The 16,663-nt window shown below is 42.9% G+C and overlaps 1 protein-coding gene across 4 annotated transcripts in view; it reads left to right on the top strand.

The window, feature by feature from the left end:
- The window catches only part of Sv (paired box protein shaven), a 217,823-nt gene that overhangs the window by 65,117 nt on the left and 136,043 nt on the right, over positions 1–16,663 (top strand). The gene's annotated exons all lie outside the window — the stretch shown is intronic.

A 16,663-nucleotide genomic window follows, 5' to 3' on the forward strand; every position in this document is an offset into this window, starting at 1 on the left:
CGCGGATCTGTCGCGGCACGTATCGCCGATCGAGATCGATACAAAGTTACCTTTCGACAGTGGAACAATTAATCGGGAGACTCGACACACGGCAGTGTCGACGGGGTGCGATAGCATCGTGATCTTCCGCGGCGCTCTGCCCGAGCGAATGAATCCTAGGAATATCAACATCAACCCTTTCGTAGAACTATTGTTTCTCTTGCTCTATTCACGTTAAAGCTACCGAACTTGAACGCGATTAATGGACACATTGTTTTATGCAACACCGTGCTGCAGCCAACTTAGTATACAGTGAAGCTAGCTGGTTACTGTGGAGTGACCACTAATAACTGTGTCATTGGTTTGTTTTCTGACTTTAACAATTAACTTTATATTTTTCGAATAAAACAAATTCAATTGTTTTTATTAAGAAATTGACAAAATAGCTCAGAGCAACTGGCTATACTACCCTGTATCCCCGAAACACAAATCAGTGCTTCCTGATCGCATTCCAGCAATGCCTGCAAATAAAGAACCAAGCCCTCCTTCTCGTAGCGAAAGAAAAGAAATGAAGAAAAGGAGAGAATAAAAAAAGAGGACGATCGTGCAAACCGTGGCGTATTGCGGACTCAACACGGGGGAATTACATCGGCGAACAAGTCCGTTCCATCGCCATTTTAAACGTAGTAGGGTGAGGGAGGGAGGATCTCACGAGTTTATCGAGGCTCTCGATCGGCCGCGTGGTTGCGAATCGCGCGAGCTGGACGGATAGGTCTGCGATACACGTCGGGGATCCACCGTGGCAGCACAATGTTCGCATAATTTATGCCAATGACGTAGAGGATACGCCTCGGTGTGTGTACACGTGGTTCGCCGCGGTAGGTGGAAGGTGGTGGATGTAATCACAAGTTTAAAGGGTAAACGGTCGTAAGGTGTGAGGCCCCTCGAGGTCTCTCGCTCAATATTCAACAGGTATTTACATTCGCAAATTGTTTACGTCAGCCCACGATGAAATCTGTCAGGATTTCGTTCCCTCGGCAGCTTAACAGCCTCCACCTTCTCCGCCTTCTTCTTCTTCGCCTCCACCTTCCCGCGGCAGCCCAGCGTCTGTCCTCCTCCGTTCTACCCCGACACGGCGCGCCGGTCCTCGTCACGGCGTGAGCTGCCCATTCCTCTCGCTCGCGCCCACCCTTCCTTACGGCCAGTAATTACATCTGGGTATTAATCAACCGTACGTCGGGAACGAGAATCGCGAGATCTTGATTTTCGCCACTCGCCCGCGCCAACCCCGTCTCACGTAATCCTCGAGATTCGCGCTCGGTTATTAATTTATTGAAGACGTCTGGTTAGCGTGAATCGACGAGCCCCGCGGAACCCCAATCGTGAGCTTCTCTCTTGCCTATCTCGCTCTGGGTCTTTTACTTTCCACACAGTTCAGGCTCGCGAGAATTTGAATCTCCAATTGCTCTATGCTGCAGCCTGTATGATGACAGTCACCTGGAAACATCTTTACACAAATCTTCCGAAAGCCATAGGACCACTCATAACACCTTAAAAACTCGTTATTCCCATTATTATTATTATTATTACTATTAAATAATGTTAATTCTTACGAGTCTATTTGTGGCCACACTGTGGATTTTAAGGCAAGTTCTTTGTGGACACATAAGATATCAATATTTCTCTATTGTTGGATCTGAACGAATCTAGATTAACCCCTTGCACTATAATAACGAGTCAGACTCGTAGGAAAGATTTTATGTACGCTCTGCTAAATATGAACATTATTAATTTCTTCTACGTCGAAGTAAAAATAAATTCTTCTGTTATCAAAGTCTAGAAATAAAGACAATATAGAAAAAAAATTGTCTGATCCTATTATAGTGTACGAATAAGTGTTAATTATCACAGCATGGAAGGAGCGATAGTGCAAGGGGTTAAAGGATACGGAATTATAATAATGACAAATGGAGGTAATTTTTCTCATTGCTTTTCAATAAATACTAAATAAATTCAGTTTTTCGAGAAATATATTTATATCAATTCTAAAAATCATATTGGTTTCGAATGTGAACCTGAGACAAGATACAATATCAGACTGACGCAAGAAAACACGCTACTTTCTGCAACTTGTTCTCCATTGGAATCTCATTCTACTCCTACTTCCAACTGTAAATCCACGGTAAGAGCAGAGCCTCGAAATTAGTCGGCACGAGCTACTCAACGATTCGCTAATAAATACAAATGTGCCGAGATAGGAAAATATCGTTTCATCCGAGGAAGACGTTGGAGATGAAACATTGACTTGGTTGGTCGCTGATAGCGGTCTCGGTAAATGATGATCGAGCGAGGAGACTAATGATCGACGATTATTTCACATGCATTCCGGGTCGAGCAACAAAATTACGAAAACCGAGAATGATGCTTATTCTTCTTTCTCGAGATGTGCAGGAGGAGCGAGCGAAACGGCGAGAGAAACAGTGTGTGGTACAGAGGGAACAAGAGAGGGGAAAGATTCATGGTTGATTTTACTGGGATTAACTATTTTGTTACCTGCAGGCTAGATGCCTACCGTATCTGTTAGACGATGCCACCGCCCCGCACGATTCCGGAAGCCAGGTCGGCCGGAGCCGTTTCTCTCTTTCGCTCACGCTGATTAGCGGCAGCATCCTTGATAACATCGATCTGACCGACGACCCATGCGATAACGCCTTATCCCGTGGATCTCTCCGCCGGGATGACTCATCGAACAAGCACCGGGGGTATCGTGATGTTCGAGCGCGTCTCCGATGCACGCGGAAATTTTGTAGCCGAAAGATCGTTTCGAGGTTTACGGCTGGATATAATCTTCTCAGATATGCCGTTTACGGGGTTCGTAACATATTTTATCCATTTATTTATTTGTTTGCCGCTGCGCGCGGTTCAAAGGACAAGGGAGCGGATAATTTGTTGTGTTGAGGCGGTGCACTGGAAATGGTCTTCCTCTCGGGCTCCATGCAAATACTGCTCGACACATTTACGAGTCGATGTTGGTGTGTACCTCCCTCGGTTTATTATACGCGGCTACTTCCTCCTGGATTATTCAATTAATGTTCCTCCCGGATTAGTCGTGGGAAACGACTATACAAATCTGTATCTTGGCCGTTAAATGGTACACTGTTAAGTGGCCATGGGAGAATAGCTCCTCGTGTCAACAAAAAATGAGTTTATTGTTGATGACTAAACCGTAGATTTTTATGTAGAATCGAAATTACGCGAATTACAAAATGCAGGAGTTACGTGGCCAGCTACGTAATCTACTCATTTTTCTGATAAATATATCCGAATGACCTAATCGTGAAATCTTCAAATTATTAAATCGTATGGTATCATGAAATTGCAGAACATTTTTACAATATTTCTAGAAACGAACTAAATCAGGCATGTACGATTATCGATTTGAAATCGACCCACAATCTTTAATACATTATTATTACGAACAGTTGGAAACTTTGTAATTATTATATTAGAATGCAGATTTTCCGCCAAGCCTACCGCAAGGGTCACGAGCCACAAATATACAGTTATCTGTTTCTAATTAAATAGTTTCGATTCTACGTCTGTGCATCCTTCTTCTGTCGAAAGTGGCTCACAGTAAAAGACACGAGGTATAATTCGGAGAACTGTTCGATGATCGAATTACTCGATGGCGTAAGCGAAAGATAATTAACGGAAAATCTAATGGGAGATCGCGAATGTTTGACTAATATGTATAGAAATTCTCGATCGTAAGCATCGCGTCTCATCGACTCCCGCTGTTTTCCTTATCGATTTTCCGGGCTTGTTCCTACGTTCACGGTCGGTCTGATCTAATCGGAGGCAGGATCTCGTGGTATCGAGCGGCCAATTTTTATGACCGCGCGCGAATCGTCGTGGCCGATATCATTATCCTAGGCGAGTAGATAATGTGGCTCGCGAATGCCTGCATCGGCAGGCGAGGCATGCAGGAGCTCGAAGCCGCATTATCGTGAGATTACGTAAGCGCGGCATACAGTACGCTTGTGTTACGCTATAATTAGGACTGGCCTGGCATAACCGCGCCGCCGCTACCGTCGCCGACGACAACGACGACGACGACGACGACGAGCAACGCAAATAAGCCCGGCGTGTGTAATTCGCGTTCGTATTAACGACCAACGATAAACCTTAACGGACGATGGTTCCTCCGGAGTTCGCCGAACAAAAAGCACCGGGTCGTTCGAGATACCGCGACGCCGCCGGTGAAAGGGCACGGGGTTTGATCGAAACACGCAGAACGCTGCGCTTTTACTTTCCTACGTTTCCTCCGGGGATTCCAGCAAGTTTCAAACGCAAAGGAATTTCAATGCCTCGGTTTCCACGATTCGATTTTTCAGTCGCTGTTGCCACTTTTTCGCTGCGCATCTTCGTTGCTAAAATATTTCATCGAATACAGCTGATACTTTCTTTGCATTGCTATAACTCAGCGAACAATAGTTATATAGACTTTTCGATTGTTATACTGTGTACTCTGAGTTTACATGTAAACGCACGAAAAATCAGTTTGATCATTTTTGTAAAATTATTTAAACTTTCTACGACGTCTTTGGTAATATATGTTTGAATAACGAAGTATATCTCAAAATTGTGTATAGAAACATTCTTAGGATATCAGGAGGTGTAAAAGAAAGGTTCAGGTAATAGTCATTTTGACTGGTTTAGTAGACTTGTTTTTTCAAAACTCATTTTTGTCGGTGCATATTTATACAAATAGATCTTGATTAGGATTTACGGTATAGTGGAAAGAGTATATCTAAAAGAATAAAAGAGTTCATCCTGTTCCGTTCGGGACACTTGAAACATAGTCAAACAACTGCTTATCGTGCATATATCACACGCTATAGGATGATTACATTTCTAAAAATGAATTGTCTTCTTGCGTCCCCACCACATTTACATTTTAAAATCTCTACCAACACACATCAACTACATATGGTACGAGCATTCTTTACATTCAAGCACTTCGTACACCGAGAGAATTAGGTCATCCCATTGTCAAATATTTAAAATCAAACAAATCACTGATTTACACAGACGACACTTGCCTATGTATTAAAATATTTGCCTTACCAGTAGAATGTCAAACATCACCGCACTGCTAATTCATCAGCGAATGTATAAAACATCGGCGTCGTAATCACATTGTAGTTTGGAGGATAGAATTATTATACAATATTCTTTTTGTGGATTCTGGTAGGTTTCCGCTCGTCTTTGTTAGCTGCGTAGCACGTCCATATTGCGAGTTGACTAAAACAATAATCTTCCTTCCTATGAGGAAATAATCACCGCGGTAATATTAAAAAGTCCAGGGCAATGGTGCGCCAATGATAAATGTGATTTTGTCAATGAATCATCGCGCATCCCCGTAAATTCCGAAATGCCCTAGCCACCGTGTACAGGCCGATTCTTTTCTACAAGTGCTCCAGTTTTCTGCGCCGTGGGTAAGACAGAGTTCGCAAAACCGGCTACAAATTCTCGGCGCAGTCCTCTCGAACGGTCTCTTTTGTCTCGGGCGTATAAGCGCCGCGCGGCCTGCCCCGTCGCGATAAAGCGGCGACAATATTTAAGTCTCCGATCCGACATAACTCTCGCGAGGGAGCGTTTCTGCGATTCGACAAAGTAATACGGCCGGTTCAACGAGCTCGCTAATCAACAAAACTGTTTCTCCCGGTCGGCTATCTGATGCATACCACCATGGGCCGGTCGTGTACCTGCACGCGTGTCGCTCGCGTGTCTGTACGCGCGTACCTGTGCACATCGAGTGTGTGCGGAGAGCGTGTTGGTTCGCTTCTCTCGCACGTAAGTGGTACGTACCACGCCCGCGCACGCGAGAGAACCCGCTTGGAAACGGTTCGGCCGCGAGGGAGAAAGAAGGAACGGGGCGACGAGCACGGAGATAGTGGCCGCGCGCGGAATGATTTGTATTGCTAAATAATCAGCGGCGGTTGTCTAGGATATACTGGTTTAATGACACTACGCGCGGGGCCACGTAGGGGGACGCGTTGGAAACGCGTTCAGGCGTCCCCGCGCCGGGACACGACCGACACAGGCAGAGCAGTCGGCTCAGCAGCCGTGCCAATTTCGACGGGATAATCGTGTAATTTTCTGTTACGCCGTTCGCCTCGATTTTCTACTGTCACGAGCGTAAACGTAAATTATTCGCCGATGCAAATCGCACGGACACGATCGAACACGCTCGGCAACCAAGCCGCCGCTGACCATTATCGTTTTACGCCGGGCCTGTCGCTGACGTATGCGAGTTTTCTTTTTTCAACGGGTCAGACGGATTCCCCGGATTACCGCGACGGAACTCGACTTCGGCATCGTTGACCCGCCTCTGTACCGCCGATCCCGGCACGAGCCGCGGCGTGGTCCGCCGGATACTTTCAGAAAATTCGAATGCTCGAGGCGGTCTTCGATCCTCCGCGGATGGAACCGGTGCATTGGCGCGGAATTCCATAAGGATCTTCTTACCCTTTCCACGGTTCTAGTACCGACGCCGAGATACAATCGGTACAACGGCCCGTGTGTGTACCCGGTCACGTGTGTCTGCCGCTGGTTCCATCGCGTGTGTATAGATGACCGTGTGTACGGCCAAGGGTGTGGCTCGCGGTTCGCAACGGGATCATCGTAGGTGCATATCTGGCCATCGGGAACCAATTTTACGAGGATTTCGGAAGATGAGGATTTTTAGCCGACTGGGCATTGAACATTGTTTTCAGTCAATAGATTCTCGTGTACAACGCTATTAGGTTCTCAAATTTTTATCATTTTTGCGAAGTCGATGCTCAGTTATTAGAAATTTAGAAAGCAAAAAGTTTGTTTAATATTTGACTCTTCCTTTTTAAAATATTTATAATGAACATTATCGATTAGTCCTAGATTTTGGTAATGAGTAGCTTTAATTTCTGGTTTTTCTTAGTCACATCTTTCTCTTGAATAGGAAATTTATCATAGCATAATTAACAAAATTTGCTGGATAAATTCAGGCATCGATCTACTGAAAGATCTACTGTATGGTCCATAAGCGTAAACAGGCATATTTTGACACTCAGCAGTACTTACCACGCAATTCGCGACAGCTTTCCAATTTGGAGCATTGTGTGTAGACGCACTGTTTGATCATCATTAATTCGTTGAGCACCGCGTCAGTCAAATATGGGCGACATTTATTACTGACAAATTTTGAAAATTCATTTTTATTGCAATATATTTGAACGAATTGAATTTGAATAGAATGTTTCGAATGCGAAAGATTTTTAATGTAATCCCCTATGACAAATATTACCGTCTTAGTTTCGTTTTAATTAAATAAATTGCTTTAACTATGTGGGGATTTTAGTGACTGATTGTCGGCGCCGAACTTGTTAATCGTCTTCCTCGAGCTCTACAGGACGTGATCTTCCTTCCCTTTTTAAATCACGCATATCTCTCTTCCTTTTCGTCGTTCTAGAATTGTTCACGGAAAACCTCTTCCTCGCGAACTGTCAGGAAAATTTGACGAACAATGAGGAAAGATTAAAGCGATGAATTTCTGTGTCCATTGTATACTGAAGAGCGTGCACAACGGTGCACAATTTCTTGCTACCGGCACTGTATGTTGTTGTCTCTAGAACTATCACTAGACTGTAATTACATTGGTCCGCGTACAAATATATTTACTCGCAATAGAATTTTTGTCAGAGAGATAAGACCTCGTTTTCTATTCGACGGCAACCTCCATCCAATCGATTTTATACTTTATCTCGAGTTCGAAAGCTAAGCACATACAAATGAACCAAGTTTCCGTTAGCGCAGACTGCTGGCTTCATTGAAATAACTTCCATGGAAACCCAACGAATATAATTTGAAGGCTACTTATAATACCAGACCACGTGCAAGGAATGTAAAGAAATAAAGGAAAGCGTAAACTAGAAGATAGAGCGTAATAAAGGGAAGAAATATAAAGAATACAAATCTTCTTCGTAAGTTGCAAGAAATAGAAACCGAACTGGAATAGAGTTCTTTCTTGTATAATATCAAAAATTTTACAATAACCAGTCGATTTTAGCACTTTATTTATCGCAAGATTATTAATTAGCTCTTTTCTAACTGGCCTGCATGTGAAGGAATGCTGATCATTGTTTTATGTTACTTAGCAAACCGTTTAATAACAAAAAGCAGATAATCAATTGTAGATCACATTCAATTAACCCCCATTGTAATACTAGGTTCTAAACGCAATTAATGTAAATAGCTTTATAACAATGGATTCATAAATAATCCAGTAACATTGGACTGAATAAATTTCGTACAATTTCCATTATGATGTACGTTTGAATAGTTAAGTTGATCTCAATAGGAACATTTAGGAAAATGCTCAGTAATCACAATAGGAAAGTGCACAAAATCTGCAGTCTAGACAAGGAACATCCGCCATTTTCTCCTTTTCCTTAAATCTCACGCGTCTGTGCGTATTATCAGAAATCGGAGTGTTGTGTGGCTTGCTAAAACAGCCTCGAAAAACAGTAATCGGACGATGCTCGAGGTTGATACTCTGGCAATGGGCTCGGATCATTACAAGAGGCACCAAGACTGGCGATCAGGCTCGGCTCGTTGCTGCAACTGCACTTCCTCTGATTGTTGTTTGCGCAAGTATCTCTGCGTACTATTCGAACGTTACGTGGCGACGTTTACATTGGCAGAAATACATGTACCTCCGAGCTTGTTAGCCGTGCGCGCGCGCGCGCGAGCACCAGCGCGCGTTCGCGATCGCACCCGGTGCTAACGCAGGTTAAACGCGGAACCCTGTTATAACGCGGGCCTCGAATTAAGTGGAACTCGTTTCGCGATCGTGCCAACCGTGTAGCAGGCAATCGTAGATTTCGAGGGAACTTTGAATTTACGAGCAGCAACTTTATTCGCCGGATAGTCATTGTTCTGGATCGATCGGTGTTACAGATTGGTGAGCATCGTCTGCAGTGTTAGTTCTATTCTTGACCAACCCAATGCCGGTATATCTCCGTCCTATAGTTTCTTTCACGATTAAGCTAGACGTCGTAGCAACATTGTTCACTATGAGCTTCGCAGTATTCCATGTGGACATTTTTATTCCTTCAGGACCGATTACCTAAATTTTATTCTTAATGCAAGATGGTCTGAACCAGTAGTGGCCATTGTTTGAACTGTTTCGTTTATTTATCTCATGAATTATTTGAATGGATTTCTTTTAGCTGAGAAAGCAAAATGAACAGATAAATTTTAAGTATCGATATTTTAAATTTCTCACTTGTATATCTGCCTTGAGAACGTAAATCGAACCTAGACCTATTCCTTGTAAATAAATTGTTCTGTTCAAGAAAAATCAACTCATTCAGCGACAGACAGATGTGGGACGCACTGTTAAGAATATTGACCCAGGAGTCTCACGATCCAGCCAATATCCGCCAATTTTTACGAAAAGCATCGTCGGCGAATTAAAAAACTTAATGGGCAGTCTAATGTCCGTTCCAAGTCCGTTAAACTCGAAATAAACTTAATCAAGCGCGCTTCGCCACGCTAGATTCCGTGGGATCCATCAACACGGCGAAATTGTCCATCAAAGAAAGAACGTTCGATCGAAATGACAGCGGCGGGCTACGCAGCAGGCTCGATTCCGCCGGATCGAAACGCGACCGTTGGCGACACGCCTTGTTTCCCATCGCGGTTTAATTGAAAGGGGATTCGTTCTGTCACGTTAGAGGCAAAGATACGCCGCGTTAGCCTCGTTAATTACAGAAAGCATCGCGATTGAATTTTCAATCGGAGAGCATCGTTTCGCTGGATCTGGCTCGCCTTGAAGAAACTGGCAACGCGTGTCCCGTTACGAGGCTGAGAGTGCGTTGATGAGAAGCCGCGTCCCGTACTCGTATGAGTAATATGAGAAACTCGAGGCAAATCGATGACACGCGGGCAGAGGAGGTGTCGTTGCCCACCGCGACCGTCGACCGTGCAATTAGTCCCGTCTCCGAGTTGCGTCTAATTACATACGCGCTCGGCTATCCCCTTTTTTCTTTTCGCCGAGGCGATACACATTATTATTAATAAGCCAGCGGCCGAAGTCGAGCGACATCCACGACGGAAGTTGACCGTCCAATCGTTTCACCTTTCTTGCTCACCTTGCGGATCATCCACGCTGATAGAGGGGCGGAAACGTCGGCGGCAGGGCTTACCGAAAGCTTCCGCGTTGTTAGAGGTTAAGGGCGGTTTGCACCTACGGGCTTACATCGTTTATAATTATTCTTGTACCATGATATTAGTTTCCTTATACCCGTGCAGTAGACGCCATTTTTATGCTAATCCTACCATGCCGTCAAAATGACCGGTTTTACTATTTGATTTTCAAATTGCTGAAGATATGGAAACATTTCCGTAGAAAATAATTGAGTAAAGAGTACATTGTCATAAAAATGGCGAACATTTTAAATGTATTCAGTCTAGTCATTCTTGTAAAGCAGCATATATCCGTCACCTTTAATGCTTGGAAAATTTATTGTAAATTATAAATGCAAAATAGCTTTTTTTCATCTACGGTATTTCCAGTTGATATAACACTTTTAACAGTTTTTTAAAACTAAGCAAAGATAATGTAAAAATTATTTTGGTATGTGATGTAACAATTTTTAGTGGTGCCTCGTGTATGAAGGGTTATAAGACAAATATCTGTTAGGAAATAGGAGAGAGTCGTACAATACTGATGTAGCTAGATCTCGCCTGTATAGTTAATTGACAGCACTATCGATAGGAGGAAAGTGAATCCTGAGCATACATTCCGGCATTGTCCTTTTTTTCTCCGGTAGTATTAAAGTTTTAACACGTTTAACGTCTACTCTATTGTTCCAGATGACATATGTTATTTTTCATGGCTGATTTCTTGTTTCTCAAGTAACTAAACACACACGCACACAATTTCGTCGTGTTACGTACATTATTCTTGTGTGCATTTTTTAAAGTTGCGTCACATATTATGCATTAAACCTAAAATGTAGTAGAATAAATTGAATCACTTAATATGCCTTCTGCATTTACGAATTTTTTTGTACGTGAATAGAGTAGATAGATTATTTCCACTAAACGTTGCAACATTCTCAACTACCTACCTCTTCATCTGCATAATTTCTGCAGGCTCCAGTGGCAACATTCTAACTGATCAGAGTGACTGGCGATCTATCGATCCTACTTCTATCCTGAACTCTTGCAATTCTAATAGAGATAGCTTAATTATCGATAGTTACCGTGTTAATAGCCATCCTCGTCATTGCTAAATAAAAGCCGCGGCTTTTCCGAGTCGGTGCATCTTTTGACCGTCCGTCAGCGTCCGAAGATGAATTCTTACCTCGAAATCGTCTGCGGATGCTGCGATAGATTGATGCCGCTCGAAAATGCATCTTCGTTGTTTGTTAGGTTCGTCCGAGATTTTCAATGAGCACGTTGCTCGCGTCGATCGATCGCGAATATCGAATTGGTTAATAATACAGATCTCATCCGGCTGCCGGAGAAAGTAGCGGACGAGTCTGGAAGGTGGTCCTCTCTAGGCCGGGGCAAGTACCTAAGACGTCGTATTATCCGTTAGCGATCACGATCGTCGGCCAGAGATCAGCGGGGCCTCTCGACGAACGTCCCCGTATCGATCGCGCCGTGCCGATATGGGAAGCCTCAATTAGGGATCGAACTTTATGTTTGCTCTATGGAAATAATTCATGTCTCCTTGGTCTCTTTAGCCTTGTACGGTGGGCCGGCTCGGCCGGCGAGACTCGTGGCCAGACATTTTCATGTCGTTGAAAATTCTATGGTATAATTTAATGTCTCGCGTCGCTATGGTTTTACGATGGGGCTAACCGACCGATAACCGACCAGTTCCGCGATTATTTTAATTATCTGACGAAATGGTATTGGCGATGAAGATGTCTGGATGAACTGGATAAGACGAGAATTTCCAGTAGATCGATCATTTGTTTATAGCCAGTCCTGGGCGGTCGGAGATTTTTGTATCCGTGGTGCTCCCATAGGAAAGGATAGAGTTGGATCTCGCAACGTGATCGAGCAAAACCGCTCACGGGCTTCTTCTTTACTATGTTCCGGTGAATTATGTACTTGGACGTAAAATGAAAAAGGAAGTAATTCGAGTGGTGTTTTTGTTCCCAGATACTTTTAATTACTTTTTATTTACATTTATATCAGAGTTTGGACGATGACCTATACGTTTGTCTATTTTGCATCTGGAAATTCCTATGTAATCCATTTCATCGTGCATTGTACATATTTCTTATCTGTTATTATCTGATTAAAGATCTACCGCCAGATTATAAATTACACTTTCAAAAATATTGGATAGAATTTTTGTATTCTAATGCAGTTTTCAACTGTTTACAAGCATTTCATCTTCTAATCATTGTGTTAATCAACAATTTATGTTTATTACAATGGTATATTACTTGTGACATGAAAGTGTACACTGAACATTAATTGAAACACCCTATGAAGATAATTTCAACTTTTATAAACAGAATTAGATAAATGGTAAATGTATAAATTATTTATCTCCAGTTCAGAATTATGGAGTTGAGATTTTATGTCGTATAAATAATATAAATGTGTACATTTTTGTAATCAACATTATTAAACCATTTATTCGTTGAGAGCTTTTCGATTCGAACGACACGGAAAATTGATAATACCATTCGAAAAAGTGTCCCTTAATTCGGAAGCTCATCCCATGTGGCGTCTATTACCACAATCTGAAGGGTTGCATTGACTCATTCGAAGCAGGCATTGCTTGTCAGGCCGACTGGTCCGTAGAGTAGTCTGTGGGGCGCCGGAGCATGACGCCATTAACGTAACGAGGCTACACGTTGCACCCTCCCGAGCATTGGACTATATCAGCCCCGAGTTGTGTTCGCAATAGACTCCTAGACCTAGACCTCCATCCCACAGCCAATGTCTCGCAATTTTGTCCTGATCGGAGGTGAACCTTTCGCTTACTTATTTATGTACCGACATTGCGACAGCCGACAATTATTCTTATCTTGTCTCGCGACTACGATATCTAATGATTCCGTAAACTTTATTACAAATTTATATTTTCATCGGTTATTTGCTAAATATCGACATAGAAGAACGCAAGAAACGCGACTCATCAGCAGATATGAGCATGTATAGCAATTGCGTAAAATTACGATATTTCTTTCACGTGTAACTGAGGTTCACGAAGAACAGTATCTGATTATTATAAAACTTCAGCCATGTTATGTACTTATTGATTTATATTATTATTTAGCTAATATTCACATTTCAAGGTTGATCATTTCAATAAATTGTGTATCAAAAATGTATTTACAGCAAATTATACGTATTCATTCAAATACATTAAGATATTTTAGAATATTAACTCGCAGGTAGCATTCAAACTAAACTTTTTTAATGAAACAATACCTACAAAATTTTAGCTTATAGCTGATAAAAATCTAGATTAGTCTGGAAAGGTTTTCTATAATACCATTCCCCATCCATTGAAGTTTTTTTAAATTATGCAGTGTAGCTATTATTATTGCAGGAGATAATGTTTTATTTAAGCTTACTTTCACTTTCGTATAAAAGAACGTGGATTATATAAACATCTACAATCGAATTCTAACTCTTTCATATCCCAACTTTTGGTACACTCGAGCTACTAGGAGATTGACTAATTTGTAACTGTTGGACGAACAACGAAGAACTTTTTGTTGCGATTGCGCGAAGATTGTAGCCGCTATATTGCCGAGCGACGTGGGCTGGCACGAATTGCGAGTGTCCGTTGTGCAGTTTTCCACATTTTCTAGACGGAATGTTTACGTTTACGTTCTATGCACGTGTACGCGCCACGTGAAACGCAACGCCCCTCCCTCGGTCCCGGTTTTCCGGTTGAACTGATTGCGAACTGGTTCTTGGCCATCGAACCGTTCGATTAATGGCCGACGCGTTTCTTCCGCAGTTCGGTTGTTCCGCTGTCAGATTAACGCACACGACCGCCACGAGCGGACGCGTTGCACGAGGATCAAGATTGTTCGTACAATAGCAATTCATTCATCTAAAATCGCGTGTTCGATGGAAGATCGGTGTAGACCCCGTGTGGAAAACGTGAAGAACTCTCGTCGAGATTTTCGAGTGAAAAGCCTGAACGATTCTACTTCAGCTTCGTGGAACACGTTCGTCGGTTTACCTTCGATTTCGAAGGAGATCCCAGAGCCATTCACTCATCAAGAACGAAAGTCGATCTATTTTGGTCTTACACAGGAAACAGGATTAATTTAATCATGTCATAAAACTGGCTAAGGTGGAAAAGATCTTTTGATTTGATCCCGGATTAAAATTTAACACTGTGCATCGACCGCTTTGTATCTGTTGATCTTCGCCGCTAAAAACCGAGCGCTAACACGTTTTTAAAACTTAATCGCAAAAACGTGCAGAATTAACGAGTTAATACCCTAACAGTGCAGCTAGAATGCAAGATCGCGACGCGTTCCGAAACATAAGATGCTATCGTGGCAAAAGGTAGCCGACAACGATCCGGTCATCAGTCGAATTCCCGCAACAGTTCTTCGTTTATAGGACCGTTAAAGTGCTATCGGATGATTTCTGAAATCTTGAGATCTTCCAGATCAATCGACGAAAAGATTTGCAAGTCTGATTCCGCAACGTTTCTCCGGTTAAATGAAGCGGGCAGCAAAGCGACTGATCCGATCGTCGTCTTGCCGGAAGAGGGTTTATTATTTTACGCGCGTACGAAAGCGTAAATTACGGGCCGGACAGGAGTCATTAGGGAATGCGTCGGGGACGCGTAAAACGAGGTTCGCGGCGATCTGATAAGCGGCTCAAACATCATAATCGAGTTCTGTTTGCTGGATCATTCGGCGACCCGACTGATCAAGCAAGAAGAATCGATCGTACGCGAGGCGGCTCGATCGTCAGGTGCGTGGGAAACGGGAATATCGTGTTCGACCGATTCAAGCCGGCGAACACTAGTCCGGATGAACGCGGACACCCAAGGGATAGCGGTGAGATTAGCATCGCCTATAGAATCGACCAGATCCTAAAGATTTTACGCAGCGACCCTGCCAACCTGTTCGCTGCGCGCAACTCTTCAGCCGATCTGCAAATAGTTCCAGCGAGGCGAACCGCGCCTGGGTTAACAAACTGCACGTACTTCTGAGCTATCATCAAAACAGAATCCGTCCGTAACGGCCGATAGCGAAAGCTATTAATCTCCGGGCTCTACTCACTCGGCAGCTAATACGGATCGAATTCGTTAATACGACCTATTTGATGACTTCCGCCGGCATTCTGCGATCCGTGTCTCGCGTGAACAACCGTGTTAGGCTGTTTGCGAATCGACGGGCTGGTGTTCTTCAAGGCAGTAGCTCATTCATTTGCTTACCCTAAATGATAATACTCGCTTTGACATATCAATTGTCAGGGGATGCATGGTAATTCTGTTTAGTATTATCTGTCATATCCAATGACGCGACGTGACCGACAAATAAATTAATCCCTTCATGGTACTATGTCAACGTGGATATTGATAGAACGACTAGATTACTAACAAGTATACTTAATACAAATAAAAAACAGTGTCAGATTTTGGCTGAAGTAAAGTAAAATAATAATATTAATGACTCTGAAAGTGCATTTGCACATTCTTAAGTAGACTTGTTACTCGAATCTATTTTCTGGAGCGATTACAAGTATCAAACAGTTTTTACCCTTTACTCTTAAATAACTCTCTCGAATCACCCATTATTAATTCGAACGTATTTATTCCCAAATAAGTAACGCTTTTAAAAAACTATAAAATGAAAGTATGTTGAATATAGTTAGTCTGTCCATACAAAATTTCATAAAAGATTGCATTGATCTTGATTGCATGGAGACTTTATTAAAGAAGAATTGTTGATTTTGAAATTACCATAATTATCAGTAATTTTGCTACGTCTCATCACCAATTTGAGTTACTTACAACTTTGTCCACTTCGATTAATCATTTAATTTGTGCTCCTTCTGGTCACGAATGAATGTCCTTGATTCACATACGATGCTGTTTAACACAAATGCCATACAAGTTCCCCCTGCTGAATAATTTCGTCCACCAGTAGGTCTCAAACGCGTACAGCCCAAATAAATGATCTAATCGAATCTTCCATCGAACCAACTTTGCGCAAACCAACAGCGGCACAACACTTGCAACGTCGATCACCATGAATCACAGTGTTTCAATCGTACGTGTAAAAACGTCATTACCATCGGAGGAGACCGCTCGCGCGAGCAGGAAGAGAAATCAGCAGCAATCGTCACTGAACCCGAGATCGGTCGGGTCTCCTTTTACCTAGTTGGCTCCTTCGGGAATGATGGTATCGCGACTCTGACAATACTCGTTTCATATTCGCTGAACTATGTAATGCAGGAACAAAGATTAATAATTTGCAGTTCCCACCCCGGCATTATCGGGGCACGAGGCAGGCGGATTGCGAACATCATGCACCGAGAGAGCAAGCGGTGTGTTCAGCAGCCGCGGCTGCAGGGTCGACCGGTCACGATGGCTCGGGTAATGATAGCCTGCCCTCGCCTCATAATCAGT

This window comes from Augochlora pura, chromosome 1 (assembly GCF_028453695.1).
Source record: "Augochlora pura isolate Apur16 chromosome 1, APUR_v2.2.1, whole genome shotgun sequence".
In the NCBI taxonomy this organism is placed as follows: domain Eukaryota; kingdom Metazoa; phylum Arthropoda; class Insecta; order Hymenoptera; family Halictidae; genus Augochlora; species Augochlora pura.